Below are 15,837 nucleotides of genomic sequence, written 5' to 3' on the forward strand. Positions count from 1 at the left end.
TGGAATCAAACATAATGCAATTAAAATTTGTAAGAAAAATATCAACTGTTTGTCACACCTGCAGGCCAAACTGCTGCAGCTGATGAAAACAGATCAAAAATCAGTGTGTGAATAGTCTGCCATTCATTTAGTGATGACAGAATTAAAACATTAACATCACTGCGGCCATTCCCTTTGATTTCACAACCTTTCCATCCTGACTTTTGGAGGCCAATCCTTTAAATCATACAATATAGTAAGAGTAAGCTATTACAGTATAATTGGATTATGAAGATTTGCACTTTTATTACCGAAAATATCACCAAAAACCAGCCTCATGAAACCTTCATGCAGTATTAGTTAGGCATAACCATGTGCCTACAAAGTGACCCAAAATGCTTTCAAAAATTCCATGGATTTAAAAGTTTACTTAATCAAGACACATAGTAGGTGCAGCCCAAGAAGCCAGCACGCAACACTGTGACTCGTGAGTTTATTGACAGGAAGAATGAAAATGTGACTTTCATGCATATGTAGCTCTATACACTCTTATCTGATTGAAACCAAATTTGCTACAGAAGTGCTCACCAGGAAAGGGAGTCTACATACCAAATTCGAAGAAAATTGTTCCAACCATTTTTGAGATACAAGCAGCCAAAGTTTCATGTTAATTTCTTTGTTTTCTTCTTCATTTAGCACACTTTGCAAAATCCACCATAAAATGCAAATGCGTAATCCAATCAGGCTGAACTTTGGTACACTTAAGCAGCTCAATAAAGTGAATTTCTGTACCAAGATTGGTAGGAATCTGATGAAATTTCATGGAGTTGTGACCAATTATTTGCTTAAAATAAGGTCGAACTTCTGTCATGCCCACAGGGTAAACTCCTTGGAGGAATGAGTTGAAAATTACTACACCTGTATGTAGATGGTGTAACCATCATAGGAGTGCCTTTTTGTTTGAAAGGAATCGAGATAAAGATCATAGAGATCTGACACAAAACCCTACTTGTGATACAATTATGCAATTGAGTTTCGTGAATAAAAAGCTATTAATTAATTTTCATGCCTACCAGGCAACCGTTAAGAAGAGTGAGCTGAAAACTGGTATGTAGATGGAGTAATTATCATAGAAACCCCTTTTACTAGTGTAGAAGAATTGGAGTAAAAGCCATTGAGTTACAAACAAAGTCCAATGCTGTGTAGCAAGTGCACGGTTGAGATACTCTAATAGTATAGTCACCCTATTAGAGCATACAGCATCATTAGTGAGTTATTCTATTAGAGCATTCAGTAACAAGTCACTGTGTATAGAGAGTTCAACTATGCAACAAGTCACCCTGTGGAAATACTCCTATTCAGCTACAAAAGGCCACCCTGTAGAGAGATCAGCTACAAACAAATCACCCTGTGGAATATTCAGCTACAAAAGACCACCCTGCAGAGAGATCAGCTACCTGTACAAGCAAATCACTCTGTGGAGAGTTCAACTACAAAAAGCCACCCTATAAGAGATCAGCTAGAAACAAGTCACTTGTAGAGAGTTCAGCCACAAACAAGTCACACAGTAGAGAGCTCAGCTACAACAAATCGTCCTGTGGAGAGTTTAGCTACAAACAAGTTACTCTGCAGAGAGTTAATTTAGCTACAAGCTAGACCTGATAGAGAATTCAGCTACAAACAAGTCAGCCAATATTGAGTTCAGCTACAAAAAAGTCACCCTGCAGAGAGCTCAGCTACAAACAAATTAACCTGTGGATAGTTCAGCTACAAACAAGCCACCTTGTAGAGAGATCAGCCAGAAAGAAGTCACCTGTAGAGTTCACCTGCAAACAGGTCACCTAGTAGAGGGTTCAGGTGAGTTCAGTTACAACCTAGTCATTCGGTAGAGAATTCAGCTACAAACAAGTCACTTGGTAGAGAATTCAGCCAGAAACAAGTCACCTGTAGATAGTTCAAGTCACCCAGTAGAGAGTTCACATACCAACAAGTCACCCAGTAAAGAGTTCACTTACAAGCAAATCACCCTGTGAGAGAGTTCACCTACAAACAAATCATATATACAGTAGAGAGTTCAGCTACAAATAAATCACAGGCTTCAGCTACAAAAAAACCCCCCTATAGAGAGTTCAGCTACCAACAAGTTGCCTGTAGAGAGTTCAGCTATAAAGTTGAGAGTTCAGCTACAAAAAGTCACCTGGAAAGAGTTTAGCTACAAACAAGTCTTCCATTAAAGAATTCAGTCACCTAGTAGAGAATTCAGCTACAAACAAGTTACCCCTCACAGGGGTGGATCTAGGATTTTTTGAATGGGGGGCTAAGCTGGACAGGGACATACTGTAGGTAGCTATAGCTAGACACCAAACCTTCTCACAAGGCCCTAGTTGTAAGATTCATGTAGTATCCATGGTCAAATTAGCTATTTGGAAATTGGAATAGTGATTACATTAGTGCATTCCAACCTAGGGGGGTAGTCTGTGGGCATGCCCCCCCAGGAAAGTTTTGAAATTAGGCTCTCTAAAGGTGAATCTGAGAGTATTTTTACCAGTTTTTCAGTGGAAAATAATGGATTTTCAGTTTATTATATATCATTCAAATTTTACTTTTCCATTAAATCAAGACTGATTGCAATATGCATTGAGTATAGCTATCATGCATGAATGACAACAGGGGCGTAGCTAGAAATTTAAAATAGGTGTGGCAGGCCTTGCAATGCTTTATACTTACCATGCACTCTTATTTTATAAGCATAATTGGCATGCATAGCATCGTGCATAGCATACTCTAGCTAGGGATCTGGGGGCATGCCCCAGGAAATTTTTGAAAATTAAGAGTTACAAGATTGAATCTGGATGCAATTTTAATCCTACTATTATCGTAATTTCAATGAATGCACATTACTTTGGGAAGGTTGAGTTTGATTGTGAGAGCTATTTAATTACAAAACTGTTATGTTAAAAGTTTGCTTGACTGTTCTAATAGTTAGGGTGAGTGCTCTATTTGAGTTGTTTTGCTTTACCAGTTTCTGAAAACCTCAGTATAGCTAACCCCCTAGAGTTGCCTGTGGGTGGACACCTACAAATTGAACTAAATAGCATAAAAGCTTTGTTAATGCAAGCTTTCAATGCATCTAAAAGGTCCAATGGAGCTCTGACTTCAGTGACTTCAGTCACCAATATTTAGTGAGGCAACTGCCTCACCTACTACATTGTAGCTACACCTCTGTATAATCTTTTCAATTGTATCTACCAAGCATTTAGATATAGCTAGCTATATACCATAATGCATCAGCTCCTCTTAGCCATGCTCTAATCAGCTAAATCTGTGAGGCAGAAACATGTATAGCTAAGTAGTAGTGGTATTAAACATCACTATTATTAGTACACATGCTCCTTAGCCTAGTGACACTTTCGTCACTTTGTTAGCCGTAACACCAATACAGTGTACTGAAAAGCAGAATTCAGTGAAGGGTACTAATAGTTATTAGCTAGTCCACTGGCAATCCTTAGCAAAGTGCAACTATTTTGCATTTATGAGCTTTCTGAATTTGTTGTTGTGATAGTCAACTTATTATATCTGCCGGGTTATGAAGCCTGATCTATAGGCTAGCTACAAATGCCAGCACCATAACCCACAGCATGAGGTCATATCAGAAGGTAACTGATACAGATTTTACATTCAAAGACAAAAGTGAATATGGTATAGCTGCCTTATGAAACTGCAAATGATCAAAAGACTACAGTTTGCTAAATGGCTGAGTTGGTAGCTAGCTACATAATTTTATTATTATACTGAAGCTGATAAATCTAACCGATTAAACCAACTAGCACTTTTTGACTCATATAATTCATTTTAAAATATAAAAGAAACCACACTATAATCTAGTGCTGAAACGAATAGCAATTTTTACTATTCAAATAGTTGTGAACAAAACGACTGAATATTCGATTATTCTTTAAGCATGTATTTCTGTTCAATAAGTGCTGAAACCTTTGTTAAGGAGTAAGGTAAAGCCTGAGAGCTATTTCTATTTCTTCTAAAACAGAATCTTTACAGCATAAATATGCCACTTTTTCAGAACCTAAAGTTTCAAGACTGGCTTTATCCATCTGATCACATAGTCTCGCGTGGCCAGACCCACTCTTCGCACGGCGCTTATCGATTGATAATTATAAGCGCCTAGCTGCAAGAGGGTCTGGTATAGTTCGAATAGCAAAGTTGTTCTGACACCCTGAGCTTTTTCAGGGTGATAATGAAACACCTGGTTAACTTTCATCACGCCACGTCATATAGCGGAATTGTCAACAGAGAAAGGAATTTGTTAACAACCCACAAAATGACGTGGCGTGATGAAAGTTAACCAGGTGTTTCATTATCACCCTGAAAAAGCTCAGGGTGTCAGAACAACTTTGCTATTCGAACTATACCAGACCCTCTCGCAGCTAGGCGCTTATAATTATCAATCGATAAGCGCCACGCGAAGAGTGGGTCTGGTCACGCGAGACTACTGATCACAGCGTGCAAAGTGCTAACAAATATTTGAATAATGTCTTAATGAATCGAATAGTGTTATGCCGACCGATTAGTCAAATAACCGAATAATCGTTTCAGCACTACTATAATCACCTCTTATAGCCATAGCCATAGTGGAAAACACTGCCAATCATCTGAATAAAACAAAACCCACAATTAAAACTTTTGTAACTGGAGATGCAACCCAGAATCGAAACTTGTTTTTGAAGAGCTCTTGAGGAAAAGGAAGCTATATTCTCCTGGAACAGAGTTGAACAATAGGTGTAGTTACATAGACATTATTTGTGTTGGTAGTGATGCATAGTTCCTGAAATAAGTCTGCTTTTGATACACATACAAGATTTAGGGTTTTATTGACCAGGTACTAGAAAGGAGGGGGGGGCTACATCCCCCTTAGCCCCCTCCCTAAATCCGCCCCTGCCTCAGCTACAAGCTGGTCATTCGATAGAGAATTCAGCTACAAACAAGTCACCTGTAGATAGTTCAGCTACGAACAAGTCACCCAGTAGAGAATTCAGCTACAAGCAGGTCACCCAGTAGAGAAACAAATCACTCTCTAGAGAGTCATCAACTAATAAGCCACACAGTAGAGAGTTCAGCTATGAGCAAGACACCTAGTGAAGAGTTCAGCTATAACAAACGATCCTGTAGAAAGTTCACTTAAAAGCAAGTCATCAAGCAGAGCATTCAGCTACAAACAAATCACCTGTAGAGAGTTCAGATACAAACAAGTCACCCAGTAGAGAGTTCAGCTGCAAAAAGAGTCTCACTGCGGAGAGTTCAGCTAGCAACAAATCACCCTTTGGAGAATTCAGCTACAAACAAACCGCCTTCTAGATTTAGAGAATACAGCTACAAAAAAAAGTCACACTGTAGAGAATTCATCTACAAACAAATCGCCCTGTTGAAAGTTCAGCTACAAATAAGTCACCCAGTATACAGTCCAGCTATGAACAAGACACCCAGTAGAGAGTTCAGCTACAAAAAAAAAGTCACTCTGTAGAGAGTTCAGCTATAAACAGATCACCTTGTGGAGAATTCAGCTATAAACAGATCACCTTGTGGAGAATTCAGCTATACCATGTAGAGAGATCGGCTATAGTGCTGGCACTCATAAATGTCCACAAAAAAACGTGTTAAAATATGCATGTCTTTAAACAAACTGCTATAACTTGAGTTGTGTTAACGATAAATGATCCCAACTACTGCCATTCTGTTCATCACTTCGAGGCGAATACAGAGGTATACATAATTAAGTTCCCAAACCATTGTGAAGAAAGGTAAGGATCAATATAAACAGTTTTCTAGCATTCCAGCTATATTTGCAGCTGTAACTCTTTCCTTGTTCGTCGTACAAAGCTGAAATAAATATTAAAAGAATCGTTACATCATAACGAATCGACTGATATACAAGATCACATGATTTGAACAAAGCAAGATGTCGGATGGATGTAGAATGCGTTTTTGTTTAGAAACGTACGGGAAATGATTATCACATGCGTTAGTCACAGGAAAGAAAGTGAAATCTGAAGGACCACTACAATAACTGTTTAGAAGATAATGCTTAATGCTTCTGTGAGATTTTAGTATAGTCTGTTCAGCTTCTACTGACATGCAACATGGGAGATTGCTGTTATTACTTTGGGAGAAATGTCTCATAGAAGAATACGTGTTAAACAACACAAGATTCGTTGACTGTACACCTGTAATTAAGTTTGGAGGTAAAATTTTCTGTGAAAAGTTGCCGTATAATATAAGAGGTAATGTGTGTGTAAAATTTCAACCATATACCATAACTGGTTATGCAGAAATTACTCAAAATGTGTTTGCATGCTATACCCAAAGTGGGCGTGTCACCCCTTCCGCTATAGGATATATTGTACATAAAACAGAATGCTGATATCTACATCAGAATATGAGATATTAAACTTGAAAATTATGGAGCTTTATGAGTTCCAGCACTGTACAAACAAATCACCCTGTGAAGAGTTTAGCTACAAACAAATCACCCAGTAGAGAGTTCATCTACAAAAATTTCACCCAGTAGAGCATTTAGGTACAAACAAGTTACCTTTAGAGAGTTCAGCTACAAACAAGTCACCCAGCTACAAATGAATCACCCTGTGGAGAATCAGCTACAAACAAATCACCATGTAGAAATTCAGCTATAAGCTAGTCATGCGGTAGAGAATTCAGCTACAAACAAGTAACTCGGTAGAAAGTTCAGCTACTTTGTAACTAAGTTAAGTAGTGGATTAAAGTAATTATAATAATATAACTAGTTACATAGTAATTTGTAATAAGGATTAATTAACTGTCCAAATTGTAAACAAGTTGGTTAGTTACATACTGTTGGCCTGTTGAGAAAAATTCATTATATAAAAATTTCTACAAACAAAAATGCATGTTAAAATTAATCCTTTACATATCATTTCTCCTTGGAGTAAAGAAAAAAGACTACCCCAAAGCTGGCAATGGCTTGCTTTGGAGAATACAAATGCAAAAAGAAGTGATATTTAATCCAAGCTGTAAAAAAGGGTGCGGCCCCCAAAAAGCCAAGGTGAAAAAAGATGTGAAATCCAAGTTGGTGGCCAAGAAATGACTGTGATGGTAAGTAAATGGCAAAAATGTTAATAGCAACAATTCAGGTGAAATGTACTGCCTCCTCCATGTTTCACTAGGACTCAACAAAAAATTCACCTGAATTTTCATTATTTATTTTTTTGTCATTTACTCACCATCACAGCCATTTCTTGGCTGCCAACTTGGATTTCACATCTTTTTTCACCCTGGGTTTTTGCACCCTCTTTACAGCTTGGCTGTTTTGGATTAAGTAACTAACTCTATAGTGCATGTATCTTAGGCATAACTTTGTCTTTTCATTTATTCACAGGGCAGGATAGGTGTTCTATACATGGCCTCTTGTTCTATCACATTTATCATAACAAGAATCTCCATAGTAACTGGGCTGATTGCAGGGGCACTTCTCATACCGTTCTTTGTTTGTAATGCTGTGTTATGGGTGGAACTTGGCTAAAAATGAAGCAGAGTGGCTACTTCCTTTTGTAACAATTAATATTCTGGTGTGTGTTTAGGCATTAAACTGTTGTCTGGTGTCATTTTTTCCTTTGATGTGGTATGCATGAATTCACTAGTCATAAATTATGTTACACAAAAGTAATCAAACAAACATGAGGAACATTTAGCAATCTAGGGATCAATGAAATGAAAGTAACAAAAAAAATTAGAAAGGTCACCTATATACCTGCAGCTATTCTAGTGGATGTTTATATAATTAGTTAGACATCGAAACGCAGGGTTCTACAGAATTTAGAAACCCAAAAGGTCCTGTGTTGCGGTGCACAAGCAAAGTGAGGGCACTGCTACAAGACTTCAAATCCAAACCTGGATGATTATTACTCGTTTTGCTCACTATACAGAAAAATTGTGTTATTTCCATCCATTTTTGGAATGAAATTGTACAGGAGTACCTTCCAAATGTGGATGAAAATAAGTCCACCATTTCCTTCCATTTTTGGAAGCGGAACATATATGACTACAGGGCCTGAGGGTCTCTAAACTCCTTAGAACCCTGTGTTTCGATGTCTAACTAATTTAGACCACAGCTTGTTCATGTATCTTCCTGGCTGCTTGTTATACCTTCCCAGCTGCTTGTAACATGAGAAATGCAGCATTCGTGAGTAGAACAAGCCCCCTGTAACTTTTAACGGCACTTACTATCCTGCCCATCTGTTGCCAATGTTACAGGTGCGTAATTGCCATGTTTTGCGTTGTCCCAGAGACAGGGATCTATTGAGACATAAACAAGGGATCTACAGGATTTAGATACCTGTAAGTAGCCAATGAAACTCAAGTATTTTAACTTGCTGTGGTCTGATAGTAGTGTATAGTAGGGACCACAAAGGAGTAGGTATGGCCCACGAAATAATATCACCCAAAAAATAGCCTCAATTTCCCCTAACGACGATCAGGCAGTATTGGTTAGGTGAAACTAAGCCTAAACAAGCTTTCAGATCGACCTGAAACACTTTCAACAAGTTGCTACGGAATTTTAACAATCATATGAAGAAGTTTTTACATGGAATGGACATAATTTGACTTAATCACAGAACACTGTTAGTAATTTTCACAAACTAACCTGCAGAACTAATTTGCAATGCTTTTGTTTCATTGTAACACTAATGAAGTGAAGGTTAATGGTTGTCAAGACATCGAAATACCTCATAGCGTTCCCTTCCAAATATCCTCCATTCAATTCCCCATAGAAAAAAATAAGTGATTTTCAACCTTAAAATGACACGCTTAAATTTCCTCTGATTTCCTTCTGCTATAGCTCATCTTAATCGCTATTCACTGCTCTTTCCAAATCTGGTTCAGACTCTGAGGTATCTACCACGTGTCGCGGGTTATTACGCCTTTTATTGCAGGCCTCCGAAACACCCAATACAAAATGTATGGGGAAATTTGCTACTCCCGATCGGTTTAGGCCATTTTGACGTGCCTAAATTTCCGTGAATTGGACTTCTTTTGGTATCATTGTACTTGCAGAGAGTTTCTCTACATGTATCAAATTCGGAAAGTTGCTAAACAGACTTGAGGTAGGTGGTACACGATAATTAATTTAATTTTTAATGGTTTTTTTCAATCAAAATGTATTGGACATGCCTGTTCCAGCTGGCATTTTTGCCATGGACAAAAGTATAGCAAATGTCCGCAAACTTCTTCATATGAATTTACTTAACGGAATTTTCTACTGACTGAGTAAGTAAATAACTGACTGACTGACTGATGCCTTCAGACATAGTAGGGATTCGCAACAGTGACGTCATTACAGACAACCCTCGTTACGGGTAGGGACTTTGAGTGGCGATATCTCACCAACTATACTTTATTTCTTCTTGAATTTACCTTGACAGTTTCTTATTCATTATTAGATTAAGTGAGTGTTATTAAATCACGGCGGTTTGCAGCCGAAACTTCTTTGCTATGGTTGCTCAGGAGTGGCACCAATCATTTTTGTGGCGCTATTACTAAAGATTGTTACAAGGTACGAGAATTTTTTAAAGCAACTAAGTCCCCAATGACTGAAGATTTGTATGAAGGCTATATTTCGTGAAGCAAGGCTGATTCTGAGCCCGTAACCAAGACCCATCAAACCCGTAACGAGGATTGTCCGTACATAAAACTATTAGTTCCTATGGAAATGACGTCACTGTTGCGAATCCCTGTACTATCTATACTTCAAACAAGCGTAACTTGATAATGGCTAAGGCTACGGGCTTGATTTTTTTCACTGTTTGATGTCACTTCGGCCCGACAGGTTCCTTTTGGCATACCGCAGTACGTACAATGCATTCTTCATGGACTTACCAATGTCCTCACTTTTTTGTAATAACATAATTCATTACTGGTGAACCATCACATACTGCATCAAAGGAAAGAATGACACCAGACACATAAATATTAATTGCACGGCTGAAAGTGCCTCCCAACTATCAATTACTGAAATGTGTGGTGGCCATTACACCCCGGTGTTAAAATGAAGATCAGTACGAGAAGCACCTCTGCAATTAATCCAGTCACTGTGGAAATTATGACTGAATGTACACCCCAACTACAAATTACTGAAATGTGAAGTGGCCATTCCACTTCAATTTCAGCTACAGTACTGCCCAGAGGTAACGTTACACTCGCGAGCAGTTGACACTCGTGTAGCCAATGTTCGACCCACGATTTCTTTGGCATGTGTGTGCTAACTAACTCACCACATGTAGCCACGACACGCAAGCTCCCTCGGGTGGCTGCTCCAGTAACCGCATGCCTTTACATGTGATGTATTCCAGTCATGCGTCGTGTCGAGTCGTGGCCTGGATTTGAGTACTTGCGAGGGATTGTAACGTTACCTCTGGGCGGTACTGTATTATGAGAAATTCCCCCATAATCAATCCACGGAAATTAATTAAGGCACTGAAGCCATGATGCATTACCACTAATCAAGTAGTAGAGAAAGAAATGAGACAGAAAGAGGACAAAGTATATAGGTCCATGATGCATGTATTGTAGCTGCTGCGGTTGGCATAAAAGGCACATCTTGGGCCAAAGTAGTGTTGAGTAGTGAAGAAATTAAGCCCATAGCTAGTTGAATTATGCTTGGCTGGAGGCAGGGGGTCAGTTACTTTCAGCTATACAATTTTTATAGAAATTTGTTGGAAGGGTTTGGGGGTTGCTCTGAAGACATTTATGAACTTAGTTATACTGCCAAGCTGTTAGGAAGGAAAAGTGAGGCTGATATTTTTGCCCAAACTTCCATGGTCCCAAACATACAGTACTACCATACTGTATGATACATACAAGCATAGGTATACAATTATGTACCGCTGATTCTTGTCTGGCTGGTTCCAGAAATTTCCATTTGTGCTTGCCTCACCACCCAGAACAGTCATCTCTCAAAACCAACTGCATCTTTTGGCTTAAATTATCTTGTAGTGTAGATATACTTATATTGGTGCCGCTAATTTGATTTTGCCCATTGTACAATTTTAATTGGTTTTGTAAAATCTGGTCACAGTTGATGGTAAAACTCCAACAGCACTTTCTTTGCCAGTTTAAAGCAATTATCATCTTGACAGTGGATGGTAATAACACACAGAACATCTCCACCTTGTTTTCGAGAGATGTAACACAATAAATTGTGCAGTATTGCTTCATTGTTCCATGCACCTGCCACTATTCTGACACTCTAATTAAGTCAGTCACCTTTGGGTCAAATTTCTTGGCTTTAATATGCAGGTGATTGTTTTAGTGTATAAATAAATGTCTAACTGAGGAAATTTAAAGTTGGCAAGGTAGCCTTTCTTTACAGGTGGCTGCTAAGATAGGTTTCATTGTACTATTGACAAGCTTTACATGACTGAAGTAATTAAATGTGTACTAGTATAGCTACATGTGTAGGTGACTTTCCTTGCTTCATTGCTTTTATTTCAATGATCCCTACTAATTTTTCCTTGTGCTTGTATACAGAGGGTGCAGCATTAATGCTTCAGTATAGTTTACGGTTGTATTTCGAAGGACCAAGGTCTGGCCTTAAGATATTTATAATTTTATGAGAGCTTTAGTATAATCACTGCTATATAGAGACTGATGATAAATTTCAGTCAAAATGTTGCCAAATTCAGTCTCAGCAGGCTAAATTTTCTAACTATTCCTGTAGGGGCATGCTTCCAGACTCCCCAGACAGAGCATGTTCTGCATGCTACACTGTGCTATTTGTGTCAGTTTTGTTTTGTGATTATTTTGGTGTGAAAATTTTAAAGTAGAAAATAGAGATATCAAACATTAGATTTCAGATTTTTCCTTAATATTAAGTGTGAACAACATTCAGTTTTAATGTTTACATACCGTAATTCTCTTTTCTTTCATTTTAAAATAATTTTCGCATGCAAAACTTGTACGAAAATTTCTTACACAAAAAGTTTTACATAAGATTAAACTACTCTAATAGAGCAGTCATTCATGTAAATCATACAAAAATATTTTTACACGAAATTTTAATTTTTTGCACGAAAATAAAGCAAATTATGATATACACAGTATTTTAAGGTAGGAAATACCAGTAATCATTTATACTGATACTTAATCTCAAGAGAGAAAAATAGAGTTGGGTATTAATGCTATGCTCTGGTCAGGCAGTGTCTGGGAATATATGGAGGAATTGTCACCTTGTGTATCATCCCCAGGGTGAGTTGACATAAACGCAGTGGACCTGGGGACCAAGGATATTACTGATATGATGTAACTCATAATGCTTATGCATCCTAAAAGAATTTTAGACAGTGCAGGCTAGTATCCTACAGGATACTGATGTCTCACCAGTGAAGGAGTGTACTGCATTAGCAAACTTTGCCAGTCACAATTGCACAAGTTGTTAAAAAATAATAATAATTATACAACCAAGTACTAAGAATAATACGAAATGCGGTTAAAATTACATAATAAATAATAATGAATGAATGAATAAATAAATAAATAAATAAATAAATAATAAATAATGTTTGAGAAAACTACAAGGCCTAGAGACATGAACTAAGTGGAGATAGATTCACCTGTGAATGAAGGCACAACCGTATAATAAGTACGCCTCTGTTCGTGCTGATGACTTGACCGTACGTGTAATTCTATATAATGCCCAGCACCATGCCCTTGCTTAATTACAGATGGTGCGAAGGAGAAGATTATTAAACATCTGCGGAGCGATAGCAGGAGAGCCAGAGGCCACTTTACACGTAAACAACAAGTTTACAAGTAAGTTTAAATGTTTGTAACTGTGTATTTTGTATGCAGGATATGCGCTCCAGTGAACAACCAGCTGATGTCCAGCTGGAATACCAGCAGATTTGCTCGTAAACAACCAGCTGATGCACTCGTGAACAACAAGGTAATGAGTAATGTAATACTTGTAGTTGTATTATACATCTTCATCTTTCATCTGGCTTGCTAGTGGCTGGAATTATTTTCCGCCTGGCTTAACTACTAGCTACTCTACTGTGCCGGAGTCAGTAATAAACAAGAAGATGCATTGCTGCATATACAACAATGTGTAACTATCTCCTGTATGTTGTGCATACATAATATTATAGACTGATCACTGTGCCAACTAGTGCCAATGCCACACCACTGATATACTGGCACATCACCAGTGGCCTCTAGAGGCTCTAGTTACAATAGAGTCTGTTGTGTCATATTGGCTTGATTGGGATCATTTGCTAATTATGCCATCACCATGTCCCTTGTTCTGCATAGCCTCACTTCACTGCTGAGTCATTTTCAGAGACACGTCACATCTATAATATAAACTTTCAATATAGCTAACTTAACTTGATTTTTGTATCAGTTGTGTTTTAGTATTGTGGTTTCTGATGCCAGTTAAACTCCCTTGACTGTGTACGTATGCATATGTATCATTTCCTGTGCATCTTTTCTACATTATCTGCACACATTGTGTTGGCCATGCACTGTTTGTACATGCCCCATTAGTAGGTTGTGATTGTACTTGGTTGTATTTGCCCTGGGCCTAGTAATAATAATAATAATAATAATTATACAACCAAGTACTAAGAATAATACAAAATGTGGTTAAAATTACGTCATTAATAATGAATGAATAAATAAATGAATAATAAATAATGTTTGAGCAAACTACGAGGCCTAGAGACGTGAACTAAGCGGGGATAGATTCGCCTGTGAATGAAGGCACAACCGTATAATAAGTACGCCTGTTCGTGCTGATGACTTTACCGTACGTGTAATTCTATATAACTCCCGGCACCGCACCCTTGTTTAATTACAGATTGTTCGAAGGAGAAGATTAGTAAACGTCCACGGAGTGACTACAGCAGAGCCAGAGGCCACCTTTCACGTAAACAACAACATTACAAGTATGTTTAAATGTTTGTAACTGTGTATTTTGTATGCAGGATATGCACTCCAGGCTTCATGCAGTGAACAACCAGCTGATAACCAGTTGGGATACCAGCTGATGCGCTTGTAAACAACCAGCTGGAACAGCAAGGTAATGAGTAATGTAATACTTGTACCAGTAGTTGTATTATACATCTTCATCCTTCATCTGGCTTGCTAGCAGCTGGAATTATTTTCCACTTGGCTTAACTACTACTCTACTGTGAGTCTGTAATAGCTAAACAAGAAGCCAATACAGTGCTGCATATACAACAATGTGTAACTATCTCCTGTATGTTGTGCATGGCTGTATACATAATATTATAGACTGTGATCACTGTGCCAATGCCACACCGCTGATATACTGGCACATCACCAGTGGCCTCTAGTTACAACAGAGTCTGTTGTGCCATATTGGCTTGATTGGGATCAATTGCTAATTGTGCCTTCACCATGTCCCTTGTTCTGCATAACCTCACTTCACTGCTGAGTCATCTTCAGACACGTCACACCTACAATATATTGCTACTTTCAATATAGTTTGGTTTTTGTGTAGGTTGTGTTTTAGTATTGTGGTTTTCTGATGCCAGTTAAACTCCCTTGCCTGTGTACGTTTGCATATGTATCATTTCCACTGGTACACACACACTGCTCTGAGTGCTGCCTATGGCACTGTTTATACTTGCCCAATGGGTAGGTTGCAACGTTGGTATATGTACTTGGTTGTATGTGACGTGGTCCTAGTAATAATAATAATAATAATAACGATAATATGAAACTGAGAATGTGCAACCTGCATAATAGGAAATTATTTGAATAATGTCAGAATTTGGCATATGTTTTGGTTTCTGTCGTAATTTTTCTTATTCTTTAATCACACTAAAAAAATGACATGATGTACAAACACATTGTCCAACTGCCTTGAAATTCGGCACACGCAAAAAGAGGTAATAAAGGTGAATTTTGGAACAAAGTTTACAATACAGTTGTGGAGTTATTAACAAAAAAAATAATTTTATTTTCATGCCTGTACAGTAGGTAAACCGCTGTTGGGAATAAACAGGGGCAGATTCAGGGTTTGGAAAGGGGGTGCATCAGAGTAGTAGGTATATGGAGCAGGGGTATGAGCTATGCATAGCCCCTGGAAGCTAAAGCTAAGGCTCAGGGCTAAAAATTTTTGATGTAGAGTAGCACAAATATCTGAATCATACTGCTTTCTAAGTGGACTACATTGATCAAGAGTTGTACTGTATAGGGATAAGTAACAGTATTATGAGCCTAAAGAATATCTTTAGGAGGCTCAGTGTGCCCACATGGGATAGTGCTGTGCAGATCCTAGTTTTTTTGCACTCAGCAATTTCTGGTATGGACGATTCTCAATAGTTTATATGTAGTGACTGTTCTATTAGAGTATTTGACTGACTGCTCTGATAAAATGAAAATTGATATGTGGAGTGTAGCTCAAACCATTTGTAATTTGAAACAAATTGGAGTAATATCCATGGAGTTATAAAAAATCAAACATTGTTTACAAGATAAACTTTAAATCCATAGAATTTGTTGAAAGTATTTTGGGTCACTTTGTAGGCACGTTTGGGCTTGATAGCTGAATAACTAACTAATCCATTCCACTATGATTAATACTATGGGCTTTATTTCTTCACTGTTCAACATCGCTTAGGCCCAAGATGTGCTTTTTGCCTACTGCAGCTGATATAGTGCATGCATCATAGACATACCTTTGTCCTTCTTTGTATTATTATTATATTAATTACTGTGCAGCAATCAATGCAGATTATAATGCACAGGTGTATTACATTGTACACACTTATCTAAATGAATACAAAA

The 15,837-nt window shown here is 37.9% G+C and overlaps 1 protein-coding gene across 5 annotated transcripts in view; it reads left to right on the forward strand.

Moving 5' to 3' along the window:
- LOC136259694 (uncharacterized) overlaps nt 1–15,837 on the forward strand; it is a 37,903-nt gene that overhangs the window by 10,354 nt on the left and 11,712 nt on the right. The window lies entirely within an intron of this gene.

This window comes from Dysidea avara, chromosome 1, assembly GCF_963678975.1.
Source record: "Dysidea avara chromosome 1, odDysAvar1.4, whole genome shotgun sequence".
Classification (NCBI taxonomy): Eukaryota; Metazoa; Porifera; class Demospongiae; order Dictyoceratida; family Dysideidae; genus Dysidea; species Dysidea avara.